The sequence below is a fragment of the Cricetulus griseus genome (genome assembly GCF_003668045.3).
Source record: "Cricetulus griseus strain 17A/GY chromosome 1 unlocalized genomic scaffold, alternate assembly CriGri-PICRH-1.0 chr1_1, whole genome shotgun sequence".
NCBI lineage: Eukaryota > Metazoa > Chordata > Mammalia > Rodentia > Cricetidae > Cricetulus > Cricetulus griseus.
In genome coordinates, this window is record NW_023276807.1 from 104,936,279 (window position 1) to 104,952,792 (window position 16,514).

The 16,514-nt window shown below is 45.7% G+C and overlaps 1 protein-coding gene across 2 annotated transcripts in view; it reads left to right on the plus strand.

Moving 5' to 3' along the window:
- Afap1 (actin filament associated protein 1) overlaps window positions 1-16,514 on the plus strand; it is a 115,340-nt gene that overhangs the window by 15,440 nt on the left and 83,386 nt on the right. The window contains exon 2 of one of the 2 annotated variants that reach the window (XM_035453445.1): window positions 1,592-1,717. The exons of the other annotated variant lie outside the window; for it this stretch is intronic. The gene's annotated coding sequence lies outside the window, so the exon portion shown is untranslated. The remainder of the gene's footprint in view (window positions 1-1,591; window positions 1,718-16,514) is intronic. 2 annotated transcript variants of the gene reach the window in all.

Below are 16,514 nucleotides of genomic sequence, written 5' to 3' on the forward strand. Positions count from 1 at the left end.
GTCAGTGACAGGGTTGCCAGCTTGCTAGTTTTTCGGGAAATTCTGGGTCAGCCAAGAGGCTGAGACAATGAAAGGAACACAGGTGGCGGGGGTGGGGGGGTGGGTGGCATCCAAGGGGACACCAAAGCCCTCTCTTCTTATATTAATACATGTCTTAGCCAACTCAGGCCTCATCCATTACATCCCTGACAGCAAAGGGCCTCTAGAAAGATTAGTGATGCAGGAGAAGTTGCAAGGTTTGCAAGTAATGATGGCTTAAATTTGTGGAACACATGAAGGTGTGAAACACCTCAAATATTCCCTCAGCTGTGTGTGTGTGTGTGTGTGTGTGTGTGTGTGTGTGTGTGTGTGTGTGTGTGTGTGTCCACTTCCCTTCCCATCTCCTAAGAATGGAGAAAGTGACTCTTCACTTACTTTCCTGGTCTGTGGCTGGAATTCCTTCATTAGCCTCTCCTGAGGTAGATTCTGCAGCTATAGTACCATCAGCATTTCTGTTTTGTGCCCTCTTTTATCTGTCTCGGGGGCTCAGATCAGAGCCAGTAGTGGCAGTGAGGAAGTAGACCAGCAGAGCTGTCTTGTTTTGTGCTGCGCTGTTCTCCTTTTCCACCCTTTTTAGAATGGTAGATCTGAGCCTTTGGTGTGCTTTGGGGTGTGTGTACACAGTTGCACTTTGCCTGTGGTTCACACATGAATTTCCTCTCAGAATTCCCCGGGTTCTGTTAGTTCCCAGTTCTTCTGGCAGGGAGCAACAGAAAGTATTTTGTGTAGAAGTCTACACCCAAATCTCTCTTCACCTGTGAGTTTATTTGCTTTGGAGTGGAATAAATCAGAGATCCTGGTTTCTTTATCCCAAAGAAGAGAGAAAAGGCTCATGGGTTGTCAAGGGGTAGAGGCTGCCTTGTCTGAGCTGTTCTCTAGTGCTCAGAATCTCAATGAGTATGTTGATCTGGGCCAAATGTGTGAGTGCCTGGGAATTGCAACCCCAGCTGCCTCTGGGGGTTTCTGAGAAAAGCACAATTGCTTATAAAGCAGGCCAGCTGAGGTAGAGTCTTTGGGTGGGGGAGTGTAGGGAGCTGTTGCTTTTAGGGTCTCTAAATGATTCCTGTGTACAGCAGAGGCTGAGGACCTTGGTCTGAGGTGAACTGGTGTCACAGGTAGAGGCAGTCCTGCTACCTTCCCCCAGCTGTGCCTTGCTTCCAGTGATACCAGCATCATGCAGACACCATGGGAACAGCTTGCCACTCCATTCTGCTGGAATCTTCCGTGAGCACATTCACGGACTTTCACTGTGTTCTGACCCCTCTCCCCATCTCTCCATGGAGGAGGAAAGTTGATAGTTAATTTTGCAGGGCCTCCATATATCCCATTTCAATGTGTGGGATAGCCTTGAGTATGAACTACTCAGCAGGTGTTTCCTGCCCTCTTGTCCCCCCAGTACTGTGAGGGATGGTTCATAAACAACAGTACTTCCTTAGCAAGGGCTGGTCCTCAGCCTCACCAATTGCCATGCAATTTTAGGTGAGTACTAAAGCTTGTCTACACCTAACTTGCTTCATCTATGAAATGGATAACGGGCTGTTGTGTCCAGCAGGATTGTCTGAGGTTTTCCATGCAAATGTGTCAACCACTCAACTCAGTGCCAGCCCTGGAAGCACTCTGTGAAGCTGCCATGGCCCCACCACCCTCATCATCCTTGTCATTTTCCAATACAAATATTGTGAGTTTGTTTTAGTTTTCTTTCAGTTGTTGTGATAAATACCACAAGAAAAAACAACCTGGGGAGGAGAAGTGTTTGTTTGACTTACACTTCCAGGTTAAAATCCATCACTGAGGGAAGTCAGGCAGGAACCTAGAACAAAAAGTATGGAGGAATGCTGCTTACTAGCTTGCTCACTGGCTCTCGACCACTAGCTTTCTTACACAGCCCAGACCCAGCTGCCTAGAGAAGGTGCTACCCACAGTGTGCTAGGCCCTCCCATATCTATCATAAATCAAGACAGCCTCTCACACACACAGTGATAAACTAATTGGATTGAGGCAATCAAATAGGGTCCTTCTGCTTAGGTGACTTTAGGTTGTGTTAAGTTGGCAATAAAAACAAAGGAAATAAACTTGTCAAAGATAACTCATCCTTAGTTCTTGAGCCATGGATATTTTTATTTTAAAATTTAACTGGTAGCATTACTTAACTACTGTGCCCTGGGACACTTGAATTTCAAATGATTGTATCCAAAGGACTTTTATAATTGGACCATGCTACTAAAAGCTGATTTTAACCTTCATGATGTTTGGTTCATTGCTTTGCTTTCTTCTCCTTAACTATATGCTGTGAACTCCTTGACCATTGTCTTAGTCAACATTCTCTTGCTGTGAAGAGACACCATGACCATGGCAACTCTTTTTTTTTGGGGGGGGGAGGGTTGGGTGGGTGTTCAAGACAAGGTTTCTCTGTGTAGCTTTGGAGCCTGTCCTGGAACTGGTTCTGTAGACCAGGTTGGCCTCGGACTCAGAGGTCCCCTTGCCTATGCCTGGCAACTCTTATAAAGGAAAACATTTAATTGAGACTTGTTTACAGTTTACAGTGGTTTAGTCCATTATCGCCATGGTGGTGGCACACAGGCAGACATGGTGCTGGAGAGTTAGCTGAGAGTTCTACATCTGATTGGGCAAGCATCAGGAAGACCCTGGGACTGACTTGAGCATTTCAAACTTTAAAGCCAACCCTCAGTGACATACTTCCTCCAACAAGGTCACACCTACTCTAACAAAGCCACACTTCTAACCCCTATCAAGTAGCACCACTCCCTAATAACCAAACATTCAAATCTATGAGCCTATGGGGGATGTTCCTGTTCAAACCACAGCCATAATTCCTGGAACCAAGGGAGTCAATTGACAGCAGCATCCTCAGTCACCTGGTGGGGGGATGTGTCCTTGTAACCCTCAAATGGTGTTCTTTAGGTGCTGCCCAGCACAGGTGGGTGCTGCTCATCCAGCCCCACCCCTTCATTCTATTAACACTCTCCTCAGCCTCTTTCTCATTTAATCCCCCTTACCCTACCACCTCTTCTTGAACAGTGACTGTTCTTGTCAATGTTGAGTCCCTGCACCTATCAACAGCCAGCACATGTTATATACTCTCTACACAACTGAATTCATATTCTAGCAGAATAAAGGAAAAGTCTCAAGTTACACTGTGAAATCTACAATGATGAAATGCAGCCAGTTACAGTGTTTTGGAAGCACAGGCCTTTCCACAGTTCCATTTGACCTGCTGAATGGCTGTGGTGTGGGTGGGATGGCCTATGCTCAGCCTTTTCCTCTTTCATTAGTAGTGCAACATCATGGTACACGCTCTAAGCTGGAGTCTGGTGCCTCACTGTTAAATTTGGCTCTGGCTTCCTTTCCATGGACATTACGTGCTCAGCTGTGGAGGGGGGGGGTCGTGTATGTGATATGTAAGGCTCCTTTTGTTCTTACTTATTTTTATATTATGTGTATGAATATTTGCTTGCATGTATGTATACATATGTGCCTGGAGCTGTGGAAGTCAGAAGAATTCCCTAGAACTGGAGTTACAGATGGTGCGAGCCATTATGTGAGTGCTTGGAACAAACCAAAGTCCTCTGCAAGAATAGCTAGTGTTCTTAACTCCTGAGCCACCTTTCCAGGTCCCCTGACCCTTTAATGATTTACTTATATTTTATGTGTATGAGTGTCTGCCTGCATGATTGTGAGTACAGCACATGTGTACCTGGTGCCCATATGTCCTATCTAGTTTTATATTAACTTGACCACAAGCTCAAGTCATTTTGGGAGAGACTTCTAACTGGAACAATACCTTTATAAGGTTTGCCTAGGCACAAGTCTGTAGTACATATTCTTGATTGATGGTGGACACAGTTCACTGGGGTAGTACTACCTACCTCTGGGCTAGTGGTGTTGGATACTATGAGAAAGAAAGCTGAGCAAGCCAACAAGCAGCACTCCTCCATGGTCTCTTCAGTTTCTGCTTCCAGGTTCCTGCCCTGACTTCCCTAGATGATAAAGACTATAAGCCAAGCCATAAGATGAAATAAACCTTTTCCTTCCCAAGTTGCTTTTGGTCTTGGTGTTCTATAAGAGCATAGAAATCCTAACTAAGACATAAACTAGTACCAAGAGTGGGGTATTAATGTGACAGATTGATCATATTTTGGGAGGATTGTGGAAGGACTTGGGAACATTGAGCAGGGGAAGTCACTGAATTTAGTGCTTAATTGGCTGTTGTAGGAACTTGGAAGATAAGAATACTAAGAGCAGTGCAGACAATGGAGGCCTGCCTTGTGAAGTTTCAGAGGGAAGCAAAGATTCTTTTACATCCATTTTTGTAATAATTTGAATTAAGAACCACTAAAGGAAACCTCTGCTTTACTGGGACAATTTATACTGTTCAGCTGGGGTGAAAGAGTCAGCTGAGATTAAGAAGGGATGGGCATCATTGAGGCAAAATCTTCTGGGAGGGTTTTCTCAGGGTCAGCACACAGAAGCTGTGGTCCATTGGAGGCCAAGGTTATACCTCATACTGGCAGCAAAACTTGGTAATGGAAAAGTCAGCCAGATGGTACTGGTTTTGAAGGCATAAAGGGATCGTGGAAAGAAGCTGAGGCTTGGCACTGTGTGGTAGGCTGGAGTCCATGAAGTGATCCCAGGAGAGGCTATTGGTGAAAGAGCAAACCAGTAAGCAGCACTCCTCCATGACCTCTGCATCAGCTCTTGTCTCGCCCTGAGTTCTTGTCTTGACTTCCCCTCCATGAAAGACTGTGATCAGGACATATGAGCTGAAATAAACCCTTTCTTCCCCACGTTGCTTTTGGTCACTGTGTTTTATCACAGCAGTAGAAATGCTCACTAAGACACTATGGAAGCCTGAAGAGGCTTTCAGATCTCCTGGAACCGGAGTTACAGATGGTTGTAAGCTTCCTGATGTGGGTGCTGGGAACTGAACCTGGGTCCTCTGCAAGAGCAGCAAGCAGCCCTTAGTGTTGAGCTACTTTCCAACCCTTTCTCTTTGTTTTTGTTTTGTTTTGACTGAGGCTCATATTTGTCTCCCTCAGGAGAGGACAAAGGACATGGTAGCCAGAGAATTGTTTTCTGCATTTACTTCCTGAACTTGGCAGCCTGCGTTAGGGCAAGATCATCTTCAGTGAGCCAGAGGCGGGCATTGGTGGTTTGTTCAGTTGTGGGGTACACAGTTGTAACTAAGTCTTCTGGTGTCAGTTAAGAGTGTTCTGAAGAGGGCAGTTGATAGGGTGGTCTGGAAAGGGGAGGCACACTGTGGCTGGCAGCTTATACCCGGTACATCGGACGTGAAGTCGCTGTGTCTTTTTTTGTGGAGGGGGTAGATTTTTCAAGGATTCTAGCCCCGTACTTCTCTGTGTTGTGCTCAGGAAATTTAATGTCATCATGTGACATTGGGATGCTCTTTGACCTTTGCTAGGAGCACATGCACAAGCTAACTAAAGCATTTAATGGTGAAAAACATTTAACTGCTTCACTGTGTGGTGAGTTTGGGTAACACTGTAGGCAATAAGATAATGACAAATTTAAGAGACTCGTGAAAATGAAGCAGGTTTAAATACCCCGTTCTGCAGAGACATCAGCTGAGAGAAAAGGGCAAAAGTGGCCACTGTGCTAATATGGCGCAAGTTCTGGCTCTTCATCCATGGGCAGGACTTGCCCGATTTCTAGATTCTCCATCCTATTGGCTCAGGATACAGCCTTATCTTATGAATAACATGGGCCTCAAGACTTCTCTGATCCTGAGATCAGCCACTTGTACCTTTCTGTCCTCGAGTCCTAAGACACAGGGGGGAGGGACGCAGTGCCTCCTGCTTATCTGTGACTCTGATGAACTTTGAGTGCACCCCATGCTGAAAATGCACCTTCATCATCTACTTCTTACAACATCAAAACTGTCAGGAAAAGATGCCTCTTCCTTTGAACCCCCCCTTCTTCTGAGTGACCACTTGGAGGGGGAGGCAGTGAAAGAGGTGGGTGTTGGCATCAGCCAGGCCTCTTATGGACCACCATGCTTGGCTATGCGCATGGTCACATGCCACTTTCCTTTGTTGGGGGGAATACTCTGATCTCATCTCACCCTTTGCTATTAATGGCAATGGTGGTTTCTTACAGACTTTTTAAACCCAAGATCTTATCTTCTGCCCAAAGGAGTTCTATGAGAAGGGCAGGACAGTCCTCCTCCTTTCTACATGGTTTTCCTATGGCTCACAAAAGCTGCTGGCCTGGGGTCTTGGTGGAGCTTGGAATAGGGCTGAAATTTGGCCTGAAATTCCTAGGGCCCCAGATTCTTAGATCCAAAGCTGGAATTACTGTAAGCCAGTGGTTCTTAACCTTCCTAATGCTGTGACCCTTTAATACAGTTCCCCATGTTGTGGTGACCCCCAACCATAAAATTATTTTGTTACTACTTCATAGCTGTAATTTTGCTGTTGTTATCTATCATAATGAAAATATCTGATATGCAGGATATCTGACATGTGACCCTTGTAAAAGGGTCATTTTGACCTAAAGAGGGTTTTGATCCACAGGTTGAGAACTACTGCTGTAAGCAGTGATTCTATGGGTTGGAATTGTACCTAATTGATCCATCCCTACCCAGCCCTCCCCTGTGAATTGTGAGCTTCACAAAGGTGGGCTATAGTCATTTGCTGTAGTGCCTGGCTTGGTGTACATGTCATCAGTATGTGCTGTCTTATGAGCCAGCTATGACATTCAGCCCAGAAAAACCAAACCAAACCAAACAAACAAAAAACCAAGTTAAAGGAATTTTTACATGGGACATTTTATTTTTTAAATCTCTTTCAATAAGTCAATCTATTTGTCCCTTGCAATTCAATTTCAGCTCAGAAGAGCAGCTGTGTGCCCAGAGGGCTTTGGGACTTGAGCCTATGACAGATGAACTTAATTTGTTGTTGTGTGAGTTTACTTTCCTTCTGTGGTTTTATTAGACCTTCCTTCCAAATGGAGTAGATGGTTCTATAAAAGTCACACTGTCTTTTTGAAAAGTGTGACACTAATTTTATGGGATGATCTCTCAAAAGATGACCTGCCAGCCGTTGAGCATGGAGCTCCAGGCTCCCAGCCTTGGATTCCTGCCTTGGCAGTCCAGGAGAGAGAGGCCTCTTAGGGCTGTGAATGAAGCAGGCTGGTTCTGTAGGCCTGTGATTCTAGGTCATTATTCTGTGTCTAGGTTGCCATTTCTTCCAATGTTTAGGAGCAAAACTGGTGTGAGGCTAGAGTGTCGAGAAAGGAGGTAACTCCCTACCTGCCTGTAAGTCACAGGGTCCCCAAGGCCCTTTGTCTTTGTTGTGCTGTCTTAGGAGAGGTGTTCCAAGGGTCAGAAAGATGTCTGTGACAGTCCTTTGTACTTTTCATTCTGGAAAATTCCAAACCTGCTTGTGTTTTTGAAGCCTTTATAGGTGCAATTGAGCCCCATACCATGATGTTTTCACTGATTTAATGTCATTCTAGGCCGTGAGAACCATACCCTACTGTGATTAGCCTTGCTTTACAGGTAAGAAGAGGAAGGCACAGCAGAGTTAGACACCTTGCCCAAGGCCACAGAATGCTTTTCAAACAGTTATGTCTTCATTTTTTTTTTTTGAGTCAGTGTGTCATGTGGTCTAGTTTAGACTCTTAACTTGTTTAGAAGCTAAGGCTTGCCTTGAATTCCAGATCTTGGGCCTCTACCTCTCAAATTCTGGGATCACAGGCATGTTCCACAACATCAGGCCTTCCATTTTACTTGTAATGGACACATAGTAACTATAGGTGCATGTGGAGCAAGGTGACATTGCAGCATTGTATAATAATCAGATCTGAATGTCCAGCTGGTCTGTCACCATGATCATACCATTTCTTAGTGTTGGGAACATTCTACCTGGCTGTTTGTAAATGTTAAATTGATTGCTATAAACCTGGAGTCACAGAACCCTAAAGTGGTGGTTCTGTGGTTCAGACCCAGGCTTCTGACCCCAGCTGTGTCAAATACTGAAGCAGCCTCTTCCTCAACTACTGTTCCTTCCTATGATGCTCTAAGGCACAGCAGGCCCTTGAGCCCTGGGGACCTGTTTTTTTTTTTTTTTTTTTTTTCACCCAGTCTCCAATCTCCTGTGTCTCCAAGGTCTGAACTGATAACTTGATACATACTAGGCACTGCTAAAAGGTTATGTGAGGGTTTTCTAATATTGACAGCATTGTTATTGAACAGAATTGTGCTCATCTGTTTCTTCATTTTACTCGTGCAGTTATGAGACAGGCAGTGTTTTCCTCCATTTCATGGATAAGATTAATCCTGAGAGTGGATTCATGGCTGGAACTGTGGGCTTCATACTCCAGCTCCATGCACCCAAACTTTAAGGTCACCTGAAATCCTGTTTTCTCATGCAGGTTGTCAGAAGGAAGTACCAGTAGAAAGGGCTGTGTTCTTAGATACAGTGTGGTTTCTAAGGAAGACAAATTCTCTGACAACTGAAATTGTTGTGATGCCCACCTTAGATCCCACCCCCACGTGGAGGTCTATGTACCATGGAAGGTCCCCCCACCCCATGGAGTCCTGGTGTTTTCCTTGGGTGATTGGAAGCCTCAGTGACAGTTCACTGTTCATCTGTCCTTACACCTCTTTTCTTCCATCCCATGTGACTCTGATTTCTTCTCTGGCATTCTTGTTTTGCCTTCTTCCTTTCTGCATTTCTCTGATGTCTTTTATTGTTTTCGAATATCAGAATTTCAATATTTTTCCTGTGCAAAAAAAAATTTGAGAATTGGCTCACCATTTAGGGAAGATCTACTGCGGGAAGGCTGGGAGCAGATTAGGTAAACAGAAGACAGCGTCCATAGGCATAAACTGACATGAGTGTCAGGGCACTGAGTAGAGCAGTGGAGGGACCTCATGGCAGTGGACTCCCATCCAGGAGAGGCCCATGTGTGAGGGGTCTCTGCTGGCTGTGTCTGGAAACCTGGATTGGGGATGGTGCCTGATCTGACTGGAGAGAGGGCGTTCCCTGGGCCTCTGCTGGCTGTGTAGATGATGTAGTTTTTGCCCATACTTACTTTCTTTTTGGGAGTCTGGAGTTTTGGTATATACTGTGTAGAGGTCACTGGTGTGAGCTGCCCCCAGTGACAACCCTGAACTCTGAGTCTCTGTTGGATCCTGCAGAAATGTTTATTTGTGCTGTCACAGCTCATTGCTGCAGAGATTTAGGTGTGTCCTGTGTGATTCTCCTGTGTGGAGTTTCTGGAAGTTTGCTCCTGGTTCCCCAAGCATACCCGGTACCTACCATCTGCTGATTTTGCATCAAGTCTCTTTGTTGCAAAGAATCTTAGCCTGGGTGAGTGTCTATGCTTGCCAGAGGTATCTGTGGATCAATGCCCTTGGTAGTCTTGGGGACCTTGACAAAAGTATCCCCTCCCACAGCATACCTGCTAACACATTGGCTGCTTGCGGGGATGTTATACTCCTTTCTTCAGGATACCTGTGTGTGCGTGCGTGCGTGCGTGCGTGCGTGCGTTGCGTGCGTGCGTGCGTGCGTGTGCGTGCGTGCGTGCGTGCGTGTGTGTGTGTGTGTGTGTGTGATATACAAAGAGCTGCCTAATCTTGCATAGTTACAACTATAGCTCAGGAAATGATAGTAGGAAGACAAAGAGAAGAATGAAGGATGTGGAGGGTATTTCAAGGAGGAGAAAAGCTGCCATAAGTGGAGTCTTTGGAGTCAGGTGATGATGGGATCAGTCCCAGGAAGTGAAGGTAGGAAGCAGCTGGGGCAGAGATAGCTGTGGTCTGTGCCATGGGCCTGGCAGAGTCTGAGCCTATAGATATGTCTAGGACACCATGTTCCCCACCAGTGTGTTGACCCATGAGCCAGCATGGCCCAGCCTTTACCCCTTCTTTACTCAGGACAGGAAACTGGTGGTTTTACAAGAGTGTCACCCATGCAGTGGCCAACATGGCTCTTCGGGGCAGCACATCCTTCCTTGTGGAAGAATCTGGATAGCACAGCCTTGTCAACCACAGATTACAGTTACTTCTGGATGCTGTAGGGAAATATGGCTGAACAACTGCAGCCATGTGAGTGATGGTAGGAAGGTGCCACTGGCATGGAGCCTCGTCTTTCTGCATTGTTCCAGTAGGAGGCAGAGATCAGCAAACATAACAGGTCATGGACAGATCTTCTTCACTTAGGTGTGTCTAGTTATTTCTAAATGCACAGAAAGGCTCCTGAGGAACACTCAGCATGCTGTTAGCCATGGTTGCCACTGAGGAGGAGGTAGGAAGAGATTATAGGGAAGGAATAGTTTCACTATTTGTATGTTTTTTTTAATTTTTTATCGTTGCTATAGTGTTATTTCATATTAATTACTTTTAAACATTATTTTTATTTGTGTTTTATTTTTATGTATATGGGAGCTTTGCCTGTGGGTATGTTGGTGTGCCACTTGCATGCCTTGTGCCCTTGGATGCCAAAAGATGTCAGATTCTGGAAACTGGAGTTACTGGCAGGGTGCTGGGAATTGACCTTTGGTCCTCTGAAAGAGCAGCCAGTTCTCTTAACACTGAGTGGTCCCTCCAGCTCCTGGTGTTCATACTTTTATTTTTGGTTAGCATTTGTAATTAAAGGAATATTTGCTTTTGAGTATTTCCCAAAAGATCCTTACAGGTGTTCATAGATGACTTCCTTTCCTCGGTTTTCTCATCAGTAAAGGTGGTGGGGGTGAAAGGCAGCACTCTGATAGAATCATGATGAGAATGGAGGAGGATGTGGTGCTGAGCCTGGTATGGTGATTGCTAGCCAGAGTGATTGTTCCAGCATTGTCAGAGATTGGCTGGTCTTTGTGGCTTCACATAGTGTGTCTGCAATGGCTAATCTCGGTGGTCAACTTGACACATGTGGGAAGGGGGATCCTGTGGCTTGTCTGTGAAGCATTTCCTGAATTGGTAATTGATGTGGGAGGGTCCAGTCTACTATGAGTGGTGTCAAGCCAGGTTGGCCTGGCATGTATAAGAAAGCAGGGAGCAAGCCTTTGAGCAGTGCTTCTGCATGGCCTCTGCTTCAGTGTCTGCCTTGAGCTCCTGCTCTGGCTCCCCTGATGATGGATTGTGATCTGGGACCTGATGTAGAATCTTTCCCACCCAGGTTGCCTCTGGTCATGGTGCTAATCACAGCAACTAAAAGCAAACTAGGACAGTGTCTCTAGACTTACTCTTGGAAGGGACTTGAATCTCATCTTGACCGTGTGATGGGGAAGGTGTTTGGGGCTTAGCCTTTGCTCCAGATTAGAGCCTCTTTTTGGCCTGACATCTTGGGCAGTGTATTCAACTCTCCATTCCTTGTGTCTATAAGATGCATTCGGTAGCACTTTTATGTTCTATGGGGGATTCCAGTATGGTAGACTACATGAAATCTCCCTGGATGTGACAGCGCAGACCAATACAGAGCCAGCAAGTGTCTATCTGCTGAACAAAGGAATCTTCTGTCTTTGTGGGAGCAAGTTGCTTCTGTCTCCTTGGCTGTCATAGGAATGCAAGGCAGCTTTGTGGCATCCACTACAGGCCTTGGATCGTCCCTCCTGGATTTGGCAGTTGTCATGTACTGCCATCACAGCAGAGCCAAGTGTAGGCACAGCTTGCCTTGATTTACATTCTCGGGTGTTGGTGCTATTTATAAACAATTAAGAAAAGATGCAGAAGCCTGTTTATGGCAAGCTGGCAAAGTCAGCCAAATACGGAGAAATCTGTTAGCACAGTCTGCTCGTGTGCGAGCACAAAGCACTTAAATAAACATGCACACTTGCCTGCATTTAAAGCTTCCTCTTAAAGAAAAATGACATTCTGTCATTGGCCAGATGGTTGACAGAGCCTCATCTTAAAAGGGCAAGAAGTATGCCTATCAGACATCTGAAACCTGAGCTGTCTTAAAACACTAACTGTGATGTCTGCCCAAACTTTTGGGCTGTTTATGGGAAGTACAAGATGTAGGGGAGTTGTGTGTATGTGTACCAGAGAGAGGGAGAGAGAGAGAGAGAAGAGAGAAGAGAGAGAGAGAGCAGGTGTTTGTGAAGGTCAGAAGCATCAGATCTCCTTTGAAGCTAGAGTTACAGGAGGTTATGATGGGCTGGATGTGGGTGCTGGGAACTGACTTCAGGTCTCCTGCAAGAGCAGTTCCTGCAGTTATAACTGCTGAATTATCTCTCCTGCTCCATCTTCCCTTTGTAGCCTCTGTTTCCATTCCATGTTGACATCCATTATGGCTACAGGGCAGGGACTTTTTTTCCTGCTCTGTATTTCTCTGTAGCCTCAACCCGCTCCTGTGTTTTCATTGATCTGTCTCCACTTGAAAAAGAGATTTCTCAGGCTGGGCACTGGTGGCACATACTTTTAATCCCAGCACTCAGGACACAGAGGCAGGCTGATCTCTGAGTTTGAGACCAGTCTGGTCCATGGAGTGTGTTCCAGGGCTACACAGAGAAACCATGTCTTGAAAAACAAACAACAAAACAAAACAAAAAGAAAAAAAGGAAAAGATTTCTCACTATATAGCCACTGCCTGAGAGAATATTTAATAACTATTTGTTGAATGATTTCATGAATGGACTGGAAGAGGCTTGACCTTTCTTCTGTCTCTTCTTGGCAGGGACTGTCATGTGATCAGGGTCTGTAGCAAGTTGAGGGCCCCCAGCTCACTTTGGGTGGCTGACTCTCCTCAGGTGCTTAGCCGCAAGGTGTGACTCTAGAGTAGAAATCTAGAGATAACACCCTCAGAGATAAAAAGGTGGGGGTCCTATGAGACATGGTATATGCTTGTGGTCATGGTTGGAGGTCTCTGTACTCATAGAGAAGTGACAGTCAAGGCACAACTTTGCTGTAGGTCACCTGGGTTCAGTTCTGTCCTGTTGTACTGGGATTGAACCCAAGACTATGTGATGCTAACCTAAGCAGAGGCACTGTACCATGAGCCATGTCCCTGGACTCTGAAGCTTCTCAGCCCCTTGACTTTTCCCCGTAATTCCCTGTGTTGTGAGCTCCTGTCCTTCCCCTGAATGTGTAGCAATGAGGGGGCACTGTGCTGTACACTATAGACTCAGAAAGGAAACCCACCAGCTAGAAAATGTCCAAATGTCTTGGGTCTCAAGAAGGCAGCCATTTTCAAGGCCCTTCAACTCCACCTTTCTTGTACATTTTATCAACAGCTAAAACACAGGAGGAGTTTTGGAAATGGAAACTTTAGAAAAGGGGGAAAAGTCAGTCCAGAGTATTAGAGTTCCTACTTATTTTGGTCTAGAATTGAGGTACATTAGGCTCCTGTTTAAGGTGCAACTTGAATCTATTAGTCATCATTGTGTGGGCCTTAGAGAGACAGATGCAGCCTAGCTCTGTCTCAAGGCAGGGCGCAGTGATTTTATATTTGCACAAGGGAGAAGCAGATGGTGTGATGAGTAAGTGGTCAGATGCCTGGTCATTGATAGCGTTTTCCTTCCACACGTTGCCCTGGGAGTTGGGACCAAGAGCCCACTGAGAACTGATTATCATCTGTCCCAACCAGCTGTGTTCTCTTTTATGCCTGGATCAGAAAGATTGCTCTTTTTATAGCCAGTGAAGATGCATTGTTGATTTTCTGGGAATCATGACAGTTTTACTTATCCCACCCCAAATTTTGGAAGTAGAGCTGTTCAAAGATGATTCTCTGTTGGGCAAGGGGGTGGGGTCAGGATCATGATGGGGAAAACCACAGAGACAGCTGACCTGAGCTAGTGGGAGCTCATGGACTCTGGACTGACTGCTGGGGAACCTGCATGAGACTGAACTCTGCATGTGGGTGACAATTATGTTGCTTGATCTGTTGGAGGGGAGGGGAGCCTGGCAGTGGGACCAAGACTTATCCTGGGTGCATAAACTGGCTTTTTGGAGCCCATTTCCTATGATGGGATACCTTGCTGAGCCTTGATACAGTGGGAAGGGGCTTGGTCCTACCTCAATTTGGAATGCCAGACTTTGTTGACTCCCCAAGGGAGAACTTACCCGGCTCTGAGGAGTGGATGGGAGTGGGAAGGGGGGAGTGGGACATGGGAGGAGGGGGTGGAGGGGGAACTAGGGTTGGTATGTAAAATGAAAAAAAATTAAAATAATAAAAATAAAAAACTTGGTTTTCTTTCTTTTTTAATTATGTAAGCAAGTTGAGGTCTTTTTTTATGATCAACTTAGTAGTTTGTAAGTTTAAAAATTGTGTGTGTGCGTGTGTGTATGTGTGTGTGTGTGTATGTGTGTGTCCACGAAGGTACCTGGGAAAGCCAGAGGAGCATCAGATCCCCTGGAGCTGCAGTTATAGGCAGCTATGAGCCACCTGATATGGATGCTAGGAACCAAACTTGGGTCCTCTGCAAGAGCAGAAGGACTCCTGTCTCCACTCCCAGCCAAGTGGAATGAGAAGATGGGTTCTAATGCAGCATCTCCAGGATGTGGGGATATGAGAGGCTGGAGAATGATGGTGCCTGAAGGATTTTGAGCTTTGTGGCAATTAGTATCTCTGTTTATGTTAAGAGTTCAGAATTTGCCTCTTTATAGGTGGAGCCTCTCTTAGCTGAAGTCCTTAAGGTCAGAGTGCCACAGATTGTATCGGTTTGGTTTTAGATTTTGAAATACTTGCCTGGATTCCTAATCCTGAACTCCACAGTGAACCTGCATGAAGTTAGAAAGTTTAGGATTTGGGAGCATTTCAGATTGGGAATTCTAGCCTTGGTTGCTCCAGCTGTATCTAGGAAAATGACAGAAGTTGGAGGAACATTCTTGCTCATTCAGTCTAGTCATCCAGAGGCTTGTTGGGAGGGCATGTTTGGCCTGCTGCTTGCCTGGGTAAGGCAGCTCTCCCTGACCTCGGGGTCTGCCCTGAATGGCACTGTCTTCTCATCACCTTCATACCTCTTCACTCACCCAGGTGGCATCATGGTGCATGGTTCCAGAAGGAGCTTTTCTGCAGCTCTGAGACTGTGGGATGACAGAGGGAGGCATTGCAGTGGTTGTACAAATGAGACCTGAAAATAATGGTCCCAGTTATGGTCTAGTCAGAGTGTTCTGGTGGAAAGTACAGGCATGTGATACTCACAATTTAATTTAGAGAAGTTGGGGTGTAGCAGGCCCTTTAGCTTTTATTAAGTTTTACTTGTTCATCTCCCTACTGGGCACACTCAGCATGTTTCCTTGTTAGTCAGTATACCTTGTGAGCAGGCTTCCAGCACTCTTCCTCAGCAGTAGGCCTCAAACTGCATTCCTCTCAGAAACTATTCTTGGTATAAAGAGAATACTTTCACTATCAAGGGGGAGGGCATTGCTAAGGTCTGGGATGGACTCCCAGCACAGGAGCCTGACGGCAGCAAGGCTTAAGGCAGGCAACCCTGCTGACTGATAGAAGCAGAGTTGGGATCAGAGACACGAACTCCCCAGTGGTACTGGTAGTGTTTTTATCTTTTGATCCAAGCTATATCATAGCCCTTTCTCTGCCTGTGACCCATGCTTCTCCTGGCTGCTCTGCCATGTGCTCCCACTGTCCACTCCTTTGCTTCAGTGAATCCTTGCACCACTGCCAGATTATGGCAGCTGGAAACCACAGCTTCTGTCTTTCCCAGGTTTTCAGTTGTTCTTAGGAGTTGGGCTCTGGTCCTTGTTGGTTACAGGTCTTATTTCAGAAGCCATTTGTTTGGGGTATGTACACTTAGTGCTTTTTAGGTTGGCATGGTTAGGGTCAAGTAAAGAGGCCAGTGGCAGTTGGTGACAGCTGTCTTCTTCATATGGAGACTGCTTCTGTGTTGCAGTCCTCACCATCCCCCTCTCCAGTCTGTTCATTTTCCTGGAATCTGCACATTCCATCTTTATTTGGTATCCTTGGCCATTTTAACATTCAGTTTCAGGCTCTGAAAAAGAATGGACATTTTGGACAGGAAAAGGCCATTTGCCAATAAACAATTGCCATGGGGAGTAGGATGGGTACATTTGGGATTTATGGCTGTTACCTCATCCTTCTCTCCAATTGCAGGTTTTCATGGCTTAGTGATAATTGGAGTCACTGAGAATGTTATTCTTGCAGGATTTATTCAGTGTTACTCTGTTAGAGATAGCTAAGTTTCCAGCCAAATAGATTTGTGGGGGCTATCGCCATTGCCTGGTCTGAAAGGAGGCATGCGAGTGTGACGACCATTTCAATCCTTGAGAATGAAAGCATATCTGAGGCTCTATCTATCTATCTATCTATCTATCTATCTATCTATCTATCTATCTACTCTATCATCTGTCTGTCTATCATTGATCTATCTGTTCTTTTGAGAAAGGGTTCCTCCATGTAGCTCTGGCTGTCACAGAACTGGTTCTGAAGACCAGGTTGGCCTTAAACTCACAGAGATTCACCTGCCTCTGCCTCTGCCTCTGCCTCTCAAGTGCTAGGATTAAAGATGTGTTACCCACCCCC